Source organism: Dipodomys spectabilis, unplaced genomic scaffold (genome assembly GCF_019054845.1).
Source record: "Dipodomys spectabilis isolate Male_0828 unplaced genomic scaffold, ASM1905484v1 ptg000626l, whole genome shotgun sequence".
In the NCBI taxonomy this organism is placed as follows: Eukaryota; Metazoa; Chordata; class Mammalia; order Rodentia; family Heteromyidae; genus Dipodomys; species Dipodomys spectabilis.
In genome coordinates this window covers 672,486-687,476 of record NW_024871303.1, presented here as the reverse complement: position 1 = coordinate 687,476, position 14,991 = coordinate 672,486, and positions in this window count along the sequence as shown.

The window sequence follows — 14,991 nt, the reverse complement described above, 5'->3', positions numbered from 1 at the left end:
TACCTCTAATTCTAGATATTCATGAGACTTAAGTCCAAGGTTTAAAACCAGCCCTAATCGAAAAGTACATGCATTCCATGCAGTGGCTCATGCTTCTAATCCTAGATACTCAGGAGGCCGAGATCTAAAGATTATTGTTCAAGGTCAACCTGAGTAGAAAAGTCCCTGAGACTCTATCTCAAATTGAAATTTGTAGATAAGCCTCAAGTAGGAGAACAAGAGCTTTGAGAACAAAAGGTTCTCACAGGCTCGGAGATCAAGCTCCTAGGATTGTATAGACTCAAAAAATGATAATTTCTTACTATGTCTAAGTGATAAATAATGCGTGAATTATACACATACAGAATAATTCCTGGGTATACATTTATAGAATAATACAAACTATACATCTATGCTTAATCTGTCTGAGGTTTTATGACTATCCTAGGAGTCTGAAAACAAATCCTTTGCAAAGGTTTATTTATGTTTATTTTCATACATATTTTACCTAAATAATTCCAAGCAAAAGTTTTCTTGGTTAGATGAATGTAACTCCAGCTTCCCAGGAGGAGAGAGCAGGTTTGTGATATCACAATGGGTTAGTGTTATCACAATTGAAATGTTATTTTACAAAGAGGTTGTGATGTCACAAAAGTTATTTGGTCACAAATGCTAATAACTACTTTCATGCCACATTTGTAGTAGAATGAAATCCCAAAATAGACTTTGACAATGTGTCTATGATGTCACAACGACAATGTGATGGCATATAGCTATGATGTCATTATACATTGTGATGTTACAAGGAGCTGATGTTGTCATAATGAAAATGTGATATCACTCTGGGCATGACGTCACAAAGGACTTGTAATATTACGATGACATGCCTCATCTCAACTGTCATTAGTACACAATGAAGATATGGGTAAAAAATGGACTATGATATCACAAAAGCCATGTATTTTTTTCAAAAGTCCTAAGAGGTCATAAGTTTTGGGAATGTCACAAAATGATTGTGATGTCACAATGACAATGTGTTTCTTTACAATGGGTTAGTGAGATCACAGTAAAGATGAGGTCACAATATGTTCTTGAAGTCATGAGCTTTTATTTTTTTATCAGTAACTGTTGCTTTTTTTTATTGTGAAAACACTGTACAGAGGGGTTACAATTACATGGGCAAGGTAAAGAGTACATTTCTTATCAAGTATTGTAGCCTCCTCTTTTGTTTCCCCTTCCCACCCTTCCCATCCTCCCTCCACGCCCCCCACTCCTCCCTGACCCCCACACCAAAGTTGTAAAATTCGTTTTCGACTTAACGACTTGTACATCTCATTGTTGCAATGGGCCCACCTGTATCCCTATTTAAACGATTTGTTTTTCCTCTTCCCCTCCACAAATTATACCAATATCAAATACAGTGAAAGCAGGGGTTATACTGTGGGGGAGGGACATACAAAGCAACAAAGAATCTTATAAATGTGTTAGAAACAATCCCATGAACGAAAAAAAACCTTTGAATACATATCTTAGGGTTCGTTTCGCTAACATCACCTTATCTGACCTTTTCTGCTTGACTCAGACATATACTAGATATTGCAAATAAGGGAAACCATGGGACCTATGTTTCTTTGTGCTTGGCTTACTTCACTTAATATAATTTTTCCAAGTCTTTCCATTTCCTAACAAATGGGGCAATGTCATTCTTTCTGATGGAGGCATAGAATTCCATTGTGTGTATACCACATTTTCTTGATCCATTCATCTACTGAGGGACATCTGGGTTGGTTCCATATCTTAGCTATAGTAAATAATGCTGCAATAAACATAGTCGTGCTGGTAGCTTTAGTGTGGTCTTGTTTGTAAACATTTGGGTAAATGCCCAAAGTGGGATTGCTGGGTCATAGGAGAGCTCTATGTGGAGTCTTTTCAGGAACCTCCATACTGCTTTCCAAAGTAGTTGAACAAGTTTACCCTCCCACCAACAATGAAGTAAGGTTCCCTTCTGTCCACATCTGTCCCTTCTGTTGTTATTAGAGCTCTCGATTATAGCCATTCTAAATGGGGTGAGGTGGTATCTCAATGTGGCTTTGATTTGCAATTCTTTCTTTGAAGATTTGTTGTTGGGGGATTTAATTTTTTGAGTTCCAATTATATTTTAGATATGTGACCCTTGTCCATTGTATGTCTAGTGAAGAACTTCTCCCAATCTGTGGGCTTTTTATAATCTTGGTAGCTAATATTACAATGACATGCCCAATTTCAATAGCTACCAGTCACAATGATGATACAAATTCTTGGAGATTGAATTCACAAAGGACTTTATCATAATGTTTGTGAAAACACCATGAGATTGTGACATCACAATGACAACATGATGGCACAATATCATGTTATAATAATGGTTTGACATCACAATTAGTTGATGAAGCCATATTGTTGATGTGGTCACAATAGGTTTATGTGTCCCAATGGATAAGTGATGTCACAATGACATGCACAATCATCTGTAATTAATGTACAATGAGTATATGAGTTCACATTGGGAAAGTGATGTCTCCAAAGGCATGTGTTGGCTCAAATTTAATATAGTCCTAACAGATTTGTGATGTAACAAAGTGACACAGTAGTCATGACATCTTTTAGTGTGATGTCACAATTTTCATGGTCTAACATTGTGTTTCTCATAAGTCACACCTGAAGCATTATGATGTTGAAAACAGACAATGAGCTCACAAAGGGCCTAAGATATTCCAATGCCAGCATGTTACAAAATTTATGTGGACAGGACAGGTCTGTGATGTCACAGTGTGTTAGTGATACCACAATGACAATGTGATATCACAATGGTTAGGAGATTACGTTTTTCTGCTAGCAACCCAGATGCTATTTGGGAAATCACAGAATAGGTTTTCACAATGACAATGACAATGTGTGGTATTAATGCTATTATGTCATTGTAGTTTGTGATGTTACAATGAGCTGATGGTGTCATAACGACAATGTGATGTTACACTGGTGATGATGTAACAAAGGTTTTGTGAGTTTCCAATGGCATGTCTGATCTCAATTTTCATTATTTCACAAGGAGGTTATAGGTACACAAAGGGACTGTCATTTCACAAATGGCATGTTTTTTTTTTTCAAAATTGCTAAGACTTCACGAGAGGTTTGTAATGCCACAATGTGACTGTGATGTCACAATGGCTATTTGATGTCACAATTGGTTTTTGATATCTCATTTGGTGATAAGGTCACAATGGAATTAGACTTCACAAAGACTTTATTATATCTAAATATAAAAATATTTTCATGTCACAATTATGTAGTGATGCCATAGTAGTTATTAGGTTACAATTCCTTGAGATTTCACAATGGGTTGGTAATGTCACAATGGCATGCCAGATCTCAATTGTCATTAACTCACAATGAGTATATGTTAACAAAAGAATTGTGGTGTCTCCAAAGGCATGTGTTGTCACAAATGTAATGAAGTCTGAACACATTTGTGATGTCACAATGTGACACAATGTTTCCTGTTGTCTGGCAGTGTGATGTTATAGTGGTCATAATGTCACAGTGGATTTCTGATATCATTTGACACACCTAAAATATGATGAGGTCGAAAACATGAGCTCACATATAGCATAAGATTTCACAATGGCAGCATGTCAAAAATGTAATGAGAACAGTATAGGTGTGTGATGTTACAGTGGGTTAGTGATATCACCATGGCAATGTGATATGACAGGAGTTGTGTAGTCTTCATGAGTTTGTAATGTAACAATGACTTTGTAATATCACAATCACATGTCCAGATTCCATTGCTACGAGTTCACAGAAGTCTGTGTAGTTCCTTGAATTCTAAAATCTATGAATCTTATAAAATATTATGGGGTCATAATAGGTTTCTGAACACACAATTGGATATTGATATCAAAATGATTATGTCACAATGGCATGCCTGATCTCAATTGTCATTAACTCATAATGAGCATACAAGTTCACAATGGGATTGTGATGCCTCCAAAGGCATGTGTTGTCACAAATGTAATGAAGTCCTAAAGGGATTTTAATGTCACAATGTGACACAATTTTCATGATGTCTGGCAGTGTGGTGTCACAATTTTCATAATGTCTGGCAGTGTGTTATCACAATTTTCAAGATGTCCCAGTGGATTTCTAATATTACATGTCATATCTGAAGTATTATGCAGTCAAAAACAGATTTTGGCTCACAAAGAGCCAAAGCTATCACAATGGCATCATGTATCAAACGTTATGGTTATAGGACAGGTTTGTGATATCACAATGGCTAATATCACAATTGCCTGGTGATGTCCTAAAAGGTTGCGATGTAACATTGGATTTCTGATATGAACCCACATGCCACATTTGAATTGTAAAGAACCAGAGAATAGGCACCCGCATGTGTTCATGACACCACAATTACAATATCATGTCAGAATGCTATGATGTCATTTTCATTATGTGATATCACACTGGTGATATTGTCACCTATGGTTTGTTTTGTTACAATGGTTATGGGGTCACAATGGGTTTCTGAATAGAATGACATCACATAATAGGCATTCATAATATGTCTGTAATGTCACAAAGACAGTGTAATGTCATAATGGTATGTTGACAATCTGGTTTGGTTATGTCACAATAAACTTGTGGTTCCATAATGACAATGTGCTTTGACACATGATAGTAACAGAAATGTTTCTTATGTTACAATACCATGTTGGATCTCAATTGTCATTATTTCACAATCAGGATATAGGAACACACTGGGACTGTGATGTCCAAAAGACCATGTGTTTTTTCAAAGTTGTTAATATTTCATAGTAATGTGGGGATATCATAATGTGACCATGATGTTACATAACTAATGCCATGTCACAATAGGTTTGTGATGTTATACTGGTGATGAGGACACAATGGGCTTGTCATGTCACAACAAGTTTTTATTATCACAAAAACATATCCAGTTTCAGTTATTATTATTTCACAATGTGGGCACTACTCACTAGAAGGAGCTAAGAATTTTCTAAAATGTTATGAGGACATATTGTTTCCAAAAAAAAAAAAAAAACACAAAAACAATGGGATAGTGATATCACAATGTCAATGTGTTGACACACTCTCATGTCTTCATAATGTTTGGTGTCACAATTAGTTGCTGATGCCATACTGGTGATGAGTCACAATAGATTTGTAATGTCACAATCGGTTGGTGATGTCACAATGACATGCCGGATCTCAATTGTCATTAAATCACAATGAGCATGCATTCAGAAATGAAATGCAATATCTCCAAAGGCATATGTTATCTCAAATATGAAGAAGTCCTAATAGGATTGCTATGTAACAATGTGACACAATGGTCATGACTTCTGGCAGTGTGATGTCACAGTGGTTATGATTTGTCATACCAGAAGTCTTAGGAGATTGAAAGTAGATTGTGAGTTCACAAAGGGACGAAGATATCAAAATGGCAGCATGTCATGAAAGTTCTGATGACAGGACAATTTTGTAAAGGCAAGTCATTTAGTGACATCACAATGGAAATGTGATGTCATAAAGGGATTGTGATGTAACTATCATTATGGGCTCATAATGGGTTTCTGATATTGACCACAGGCCATATTTAAAATATAGTGAAATCAGAAAATAGGCATTCCCAATGCAACATTCAGGTCACAAAGACAATGTAATGTCATAAAGAAATGATGTCATTATTGTCTTGAGCAGAATGTGTCATAATGACAATGTGATATGACAGTGCTTGGGCTAAAGAGATATAAAGAAACTTCTCTGAAGAGGAAAGAAGGATGGCCAATAGATACATGAAGAAATACTCAACCTCCCTGGCCATAAAAGAAATGCAAATCAAAACAACCCTGAGCTACTACCTCACCCCAGTTAGAATGGCTATAATCAAGAACTCTAATATCAACAGATGCTGGAAGGGATGTGCACAGAAGGGAACATGTTCAACCACTTTGGAAAGCAGTATGGAGGTTCCTCAAAAGACTCCACATAGAGCTCCCCTATGACCCTTATGACTTTGGGGCATTTACCCGAATGATCACAAATAAGACCGTACTAAAACTACCAGCAAAACTATGTTTATTGAAGCATTATTTACCATAGTTAAGATATGGAATCAACCCAGATGCCCCTCAGTAGATGAATGGATCAAGAAATTGTGGTAATATACACAAAGGAATTGTATGCCTCCATCAGAGGCATGTATGTCCCTCCCCTACGGTATATCTACAACTTTCATTCAATTTGTTGTTGTTATAATTTGTGGAGGAGAAAGCAAAAACAAATTGTTTAAATAGGGATATAGCGGGACCCATTGCAACAATGAGATCTACAAATGTTATGTCGAAAAATGAACTTTACAACTTTGGTGGGGGCAGGGATGGTAAGGGGAAACAAAGGAGGAGGCAACAATGCTTGATAAGAAATGTACTCATTACCTTGTTCATGTAATTGTAACCTCTTGGTACATTATTTTCACAATAAAAAAGGATAATAATTCTGAAGTCCTTCTATATCTCTGTCCAGCCACCTGTGTTAGTGAGATTCTTGGTGGTAAGGATTACAGCTAGAAATGATGGATTTTGGGGGGGGGAAACTCTCTTATAGTTCCAAAGTTTATATTAAACAAATGCAAAAATTAGTCTGTAGAGACATCATCAAAATATCCAAGACCATGAATATGAAAAAAATTAATAAAATAGATGGTATTATAAAGGGGAAGAGGAAAAGGAGAGTTCTGAAATGAGTGAGCACTGTGGGCACCACTGCAGACATGATTGGAAGAAAGAGATAAATATGGAAACTGGAAAGTAAAAAAAGAAACAAATTTACATAAGTAAAGAAAAGAAAAACTGGAAGGAAGCAAAGATCAAAACTGTTACAGAGATAATGAAGGAAATATGCTATTTGGATTTGAAAACTAAAAGGACAGACAAGGTCAATAAGAACAGTTTTTGGTGAACTATTCGAGATTATGTCACATTGATAAAATTTTGAGATGTGAAAATGCGGCCATAAAATTCTAGATTCATGAATTCAACAAGCCAATTGGAACCAATGCTTTTATCCTGAATATAGAATCATTATACAGATATAATTGTCATGAACTTTATTTCAGTTATTCTGTGAATATTTTTGAAGGCTTTGTTCAACCAGGAGACTACAGCACAGACATGACAAATTTATCCTACAGTTCCAAAGACAATCCAATGTATCCTCATGAGGCTAGGATTTTATTGAAAGATCTTTAGATATTGTTGCCTATCTTATAAGCCTATCATTTATAAATGTAGGACAAGTAACACCAAGTATTAGGTAGAACATACAGCTATATGGATGTTACTGAAGACTCCTAGGGTTGATTCTTCTTTAGAATAGCAAATGCCCCAGTAGTCATTAACACATATAATTGCATTATACTCTATTTAAATGTAGTTCCCCTTAGGAATATCTCCATGTCAATCAACCTGCCACACATTTTTATATGTAGGAAGGGCCCTTGTAAACCTTAATCTTTTATTGAATGGAAGAGTTTGGACATTAGCCTCATGAATAGGATTAAATGGGTAAAAAGATAAGACAGTTTGCCTTAACGTTTTTCTTTCATTTCCTCATGTACATTTACAAGTAGGGAAGGATTCTGATGTAACAATAATACAGCAGTGACTTGGAATAACACAACATCTAGCATCCAGTATTAATTCTGTTATTAATTAGCTCCAAAATTTGTGGATATTTATATTTCTCCTGGGGAAACTAAGGTCCAAGAAAAAGTCCCTAAGGAGTCTTTCAGTTCTAATATTACTGTTTGTCTCAAAATTCTTTAAATTCTACATCCTCTATTATGGGCCCAGGGATAGATATACTGTGGAATTTTCCTCCTCAGATAGTGAGTGTTATGCTATTGCTTAACATTGACAAAGTACATTAATACATAGATAGGGCATGTGCAAACAAGAAATGGAACTTGAACGATGTTCTTAGCAGTTTGTACAGATGAAATGGAAAATCGAATAACTCTGAACTCAAAAGGATCATATAAAAATGATAACAGCACAAAGTAGAATGTGCCTAGGAAATGATGTAGTATAATTTCCAATAATATGCTCAGGTATGAGGATGTATTCAAAGTACAGTTTCAGACAATGTAGTTGAATACCTTGGGGGAAAACTGCTTTAAAATATCCTGGGATAAACATACAAGTAGAAGTCCCCTAACTCTGACTTATTAATCAGCCACAACATCATCAAGTCAGTCACTATTTTCCAAGAGCAAAATAAGAAAAAAGAGGGGCTATCATAGATAGTCTTCAGGTTGAATGACAATCATATAACTTTTTTATGTCTTCATTTAGTTTGGAGCATTAAAGTGGGAAAACCACGTAAATTGTTGCACGTACTTAAATAAAATGGGACATATTATATTGGTCTCTTTATAACCTGGAAATTATAGATTATGTTTTTCCATACTCAAACTTGGGAAATGACCGGTTGTCAATTTCTTCTGCCCTTCTTTTGCCCTTCCTGTACATAATTTTTATTTAAAGAGATATAGTTGAGCTTACATTTCTAAATTCTTCAAAATTATCTGAACTTCATACTTCTGGCAGCCTCTTACATCTTTCTCAAGTGAATATTTTGTCACTGCCATTTTTATCCTATATTATCTTGGATATCTTCCTGCCTAATTCAGTGCAAGATATACCTTAGACTTACCCAGATAGCTCAATGCTGCTAACACCAAAGAATCTTGTCTTACTTAGAAATCATGATTTCAGAATGTCTGTGGAAGTGTCATCTATCATTTTTGAATGTTCCTAAGTGATACATCTAATCATCTTTCAAACCCGTATGCCCTTTAATAGATGAGTGAATTGAGAAAATGTGTTATATATGCATAGTGGAATTCTACGCTTACATCAGAAAGAATGACATCACCCATTCACGAGGAAATGGAAAGACATGGAAAAATCCTATTGAGTAAAATAAGCAAGACACAAAGAGATTCCATATTTTCCCTCATTTTTATAATTAGGATATGTCTAGGACAGTTCTAGCAGATGAGAAGAATGGCTCAATAGCTATAAATGTCTATGACAAAATAAGATGCTGCTGAGCAAAATGAACTCCAAGATATGGTAACAGAGGTTTTACTTTGTGGTGGATGTTTTTATTGTACTATATGATTTCTTTTGGTGTGTGTTTTCCCCCTATGGTTTATCCCCTGCTGTATTTTATTTTGGTACCCTGTGTATTCTACATACATTTAACTGAATTAGGGAAGGGAAGAGGAACAATAAAGTGGTGAGAGAAAAGACAAAGGCCAAACCAATGAAAAGCACTACACACAAGACAATATGTTGGAAAATTACTGTAAAATTTGTGAGGGTTATTGGGGTGAAGGAAAAATGTGAGAAAAATAAGGTTGAGGTTAACAAATTCGACAAGTTGTGTATTCACTAACTTTGTTACTGTAACCCATCTGTACATCACCTTGACAATAAAATTAAATTAAAAATAAGGTTTATAAAATATAATTTCACTGTATTGGTATAGTAAATATTAAAAATTAATAGTATTTGACACCTAATTTGAATTAATCACCTCTTCTTTATCACAGAGTCATCAACTTGAATAGTATCAAACTATAAAATATTTTGACAATATATTGACATTATTTTGAATAAAAGATAATTTTAGTATTGTCTCATAGTAAACCAGGAAACAGTTTATTCTATGGAAATAAGTTGATATGAGGACAAGATATATGTGTTCTTCAAAATTCCTATAACTTACTGCTCATTTTCATATTCTGAACATTCCATCCCTGAGAGATTCAAAACGGTACCTGTTTGCATGTTATGTAATTCTGCAATAGATGAAGTTTCCCATGGGGTGTTACATATTGAGAAGTCAACAGAAAAATAGACACATTCTGGTAGAGGATAAAGCATCTGTAATAATTCCTCAAGACTAAGCATTTGTTCCTCAGAGTAAGCTACTATTCTATGACCATCAATCTAAAGCTTTTATGCCATAACGTCATCCTAACCCAACCATTTCCAACTTGTAAGCTGCACCTTGATATTCCCTTAATTCACATAATGACTAGCTTTTCTGTATTGTTAAAAATATTGTACTTCTCTGCTAATGTGTTCTCCTTCCTACTGTGGAAAGAAAACTACACTAAACTTTGTTGCATATTTTCCCCTAGTGGTATTCTTGAAAACAGAACACTTGCAAACATATGATTTATATTTATATTTTTTAACTATCATAGCTATTAAGGGCGCAAAGATCTGAAGATTATGGTTCAAAGCCCACCCAGGCAGGAAGGTTACTAAATCTCTTATCTCTAATAAACTTCTCAAAAAAAGCCAGACAGAAGTGGCACTGCCATTCAAATGGTAGAGCACTAGCCTTGAGCAAAAACAGGCTCAGGGACATTGTCCAGGCCCAGTTCAAGGCCCAGGACCAAGGAAAAAACAAAACAAATATAAAAACAAACACCAGTCTAGCATTTTCTTCATTGTATACCAAGGTACACAATTAAGAAAGTTCTTCCTTTGTTATACATAGGTAGAAGAACCAAGATTTCACACAATTTCTCTCTTCATAGCATGATACACCAACTCTCAAAAATTGCTCTTTTTCTAAATTTATAAATTAATATCATCGATTTGTTGGCAACTCAGTCTTGAATACTCACATTATCATTTTATACATGAACTGTGGAATTATCTATTAACTGAGTTCTAATTTTCTCTCTCTTGAAAGAGTATTTTAGGCAAATAGAATGCCAGAATCATTTGTGAATTGTAAATTAAATCCTCTACTTAAAAATAATTTCATAATATCCTATAGAGTCTTCAATTACAAACAAAACCAAAATATTTATTTTAAACCTAAATTCTAAATTAGCAAGGTCTACAAAATCCTACATTACGTGAATTTTGCTATTTCCCCTTGCTTAAACTTTTGTAATCCTTCATTTCTTTGGAATCCAACAGAATGATGTTTAAGTTTTCCAATTTTGGTGGGGAATCATGAGCCATAGATGAAGAAAATGCATCTGGAAATATTTGCTAAACAAGAGAGCATGTGAAACCAAATGAGGATTATATATGAATTGCATTTCAATAGGAAAGCTGACTTCTCAAAACATAACAAAATTTCCCCAAACTTGCAACTCTGTATCCCTTTCTTGTTGTTTGCTGTATTTTATTGAGACAAAATTATACTACCTGAACCAGGGAAGGTATCACTATATGATTCCTATCTCTAAGCTCCTGTCTTAGGCTGACTGCTAGAATTCCAGGCTTGTATAACATTGTCCTGTAATAGTTTGTTGGTTTATTTAATCTAGATACAGACTAGCAATTCTGAACTATCCACTAGACTGACTTCTCAGGCTGTTTATGTACTATTTTTAAAAATGTTCTAGCATTTTACACAGGATATGAACATTTTCTGATGCACCTACAGTGGTCTCTGATTTCATTCCTCCAAGGATCCAGTATCTTTAATAATTATTACTTGAATTTTTTACTATCTCTGGTCCCTACATATGTAATATTCTCATATTTGGAGGGGGAAGAAGTTCACTTGAGGACTTTCTAATATTAAAAATTATCACTTTATTCTAGTCTTAGGACATAGTTTCTATTCTTTTCTAACTTTTCTACACATTCTGAGAATTGTTTCATTTGTGTATGTGTGTTTGCACATATAAAGTTCCTCTGTGTATGTTTGTATGTACGTAAGCAAAAGCCTCGAGCTCTTATTCAGAAATTTTGCTCATGACTAGTATTCCATCACTTGAGCCATTCTTCCAACCCAGCTTTTGGCTGGTTAATTATAGATAGAGTCTCAAAAACTGCTGTAAACTGTACTTCCCATCCACCTTTACATTCTTAGGTTTTATTTTCCAGGAGTATCAATTTTTAAACTGGAAACATATTTTTTGAGTGTGAAGTCTAAGCTATTGCCCGAGATTTTTAACTCAAGAATTCATATAAATATAGATGAACATACACATTACATATGCTGAGTATACCCTGTTAGAAATGTGATCTTAAGCCAGGTGCCAGTAGCTAATGCCTGTAATCCTAGTACCTGAGATTTAAGGATTGGGGTTCAAGGCTAGCCTGGATAGGAGGAATGTCTGTGAGACCACCAGAAAACTGGAAGTTGCGCTGTGGCTCAAGTGGTAAGGTGGTAACCTTGAGCTGAAGAGCTGAGGGACAATATCCAAGCCCAGTGCTCAAGCCCCAGGCCCAGCAAAAAAAGAAAAGAAATGAAACAAAAATGTGATCTTAGCCCCCAGTCATTGTGTGTATAATCCCTGCTCTCTCAACCTGGCCTTTTCTCCAATTAAGTCCATGCTCTTATATATGACTTGCTTGGAACCATAATTATTCTTCCTTTCTACCTTTTACCAGTTTGTGCGATTCGCAACCATGATTTAGAGCCAATAGATGAAAGACAGTGGTCTTATCCTTCCTATTCCACTTAGCAATGCTTTCTCTAAATCACTCCTCTAGATGTACATACTGGCCTTGCTTTGTTGTTTCAATGTTGTCTTATTTGTAGAATCTTCTATAATGTATTGAACCATTATACTTAAACACAGATTTTCTCTTTCTCCTATTATTCCTACTGTTTCCCCTTCTGTTAACTCATGTACACTTGGGCAATAATGCACAACACACAACTCTCTCTCTCTCTCTCTCTCTCTCTCTCTCTCTCTCTCTCTCACACACACACACACACACACACACACACACACACACACAAAGTTTCTGAGAACCTTCTTCCCATTTAAAATTGGCTTTAATTTACAGAGCACTTATGAAATTTGGACTCTGAACTCCTAGATAATATTTTTATAAGCTATTTAAATTTCATATTTTCTCTTTAATAAGTTGTCTCCAAAACACGTGCTACCTCATGTAGAAAGATGTTCTTGTGCTATTTCAATGAAGAAAGAAAAAAAACAAAAACATTTATTTTATCACCTTTAGTAAAGCAGCACCATAGATTGTTACTGGAAGGAACTGGAAGGAACTCTTACTGGAAGTAGAAGCTGATTACCCTGACAAAGTTCATGGTAATTTGAAAGATCCAAGGCTTGAAAGAAACTCTGTTCCTGACTTGTTAGACTGTGTTCTTTATACATATAAAACTTGTCTGTAAAGTTCTACTTAAGAGTATTACAATGGAAACATTGTGCAATTTGAAGGGCAGCATAGGGACAAAAGGAAATAACTTTGTTTTCGACTGCAGATAAACAAAAACATGGAGGTTTTAAAGTGCCTTATGGATGGGTGTTTCTCTCCTGAGTTGATTCTCTTGTCGAAGGAGTTGGCTATTAATTCTTTTAGTCTGGTTCTGGGTTCTTCATAGCAATATGGATTCAAGAAAACAGGATCCAGTGAATATGATTAGCAAAAGGAGACTGTTCTCAGACCAGTGCTGCTTTAAGGAGGGTACCAAAGATATATCTGGTGGGGTTTTTGTTGTTACTGTTTGTTTAGTTTGTGCTGGTTCTGGGGCTGATACTGGACTCTGTCTCTGAACAATTGACTTCTCTGTCCACCTTCCCCCAAGGCTAGCACTTTACTGCTTGAGCCAAAACTCCACTTCTGGCTTTTTGGCTTTAATTACAGGTAATATTTTAACAGACTCTCCTTCCTGGGTTGGCTTTGAACTGAGACAGTAAGAAAGCCAAGTGACATCAACTGTATAAAGACTTCTGTATTGAACTGATAAATAGATGAAATTTATGTAGGTTATATTTGACAATTTTTAAAAGAGAATATGTTCCACAAAGAAGCCATAACTTAACTCAGCAAAAGTAGGTACACTGAATTATTTTGGAATTATTTTTTCTGCTTGGGAAGATTACTTCGTAGTTCCTCTTGGGGAAACTCAAAGTCATATTTGCATTTTTCTGATCATGGGACTTGAACTCTGGTCCTGGGTGCTGTTCCTCAGCTCCTCAAGGTAAGCACTCTACCACTTGAGGTACAATACCACTTCCAAGTTTCTGGTACTTCATTGAAGATAAGAGTCTCATGGATTTCCTGCCCAGGCTGGCTTTGAACCTCAATCCTCAGGTCTCAGCCTCCTGAATAGCTAGGAATAGAGGTGTGAGCCTCTAGCACAGAGTTCATATTTGCATTTATGTGCACTTAATGAAACTGCATAGACAAAGAATGGAAATTTGAATCAAATAATGTCATGTCCTCCTTTTCCATGTTATTACACTAATAACTCATGAGCTATGGGACCCTTACATTATCATTACCTACTGGGTAGGTGGATTTTGTATCAGAAAATGCTCATAGAGAAATAGAGAAATACTGAGATTTTTAGAAAGTGAAGGAGCTCAGGTATGAAAGAAAAGCATAGAAGGCGATATAACTTAGGACACAGAGGTTAAGAACTAGCCTAAGATATTTAGAATGCTAAATACAATGAGAAATAAGACTAAATTATAACTAATTCTTCAATATCCCAAAATGATTGCATGAAACAGTTTCTGGTATAATTTACTATTATTTATTTCTTCCATCTGGAGTTCTTCCTTCTCTTTTGTCATAACTGTTCATTAGCCTCTGCCTTTGTGGAGCCATGAGTGACAAAAATATATCCAAATCTCATTTAGATTACACTTATCATTGTGATTAGCGATGACCACTCAAAAGCCTGGAATCTTTGAATTTCCAGAAATAATCTTCACCAGTTATCCAAGCACATTTCTGGCATTAACTGCCATGACCTAATGAACAAACTTTTTTTTCGACACAGTATAGGTAAAGTAGATGAATTAGGGACTTTATTAGGTATCAGTGTGGATGGAGCAATTATATATTCCAAGTATGGGTTCTTTGTTTTGCATTTACTAACTAAATGACTTTTTTGCCAGTCCTGGGGCTTGAATTCAGGGCC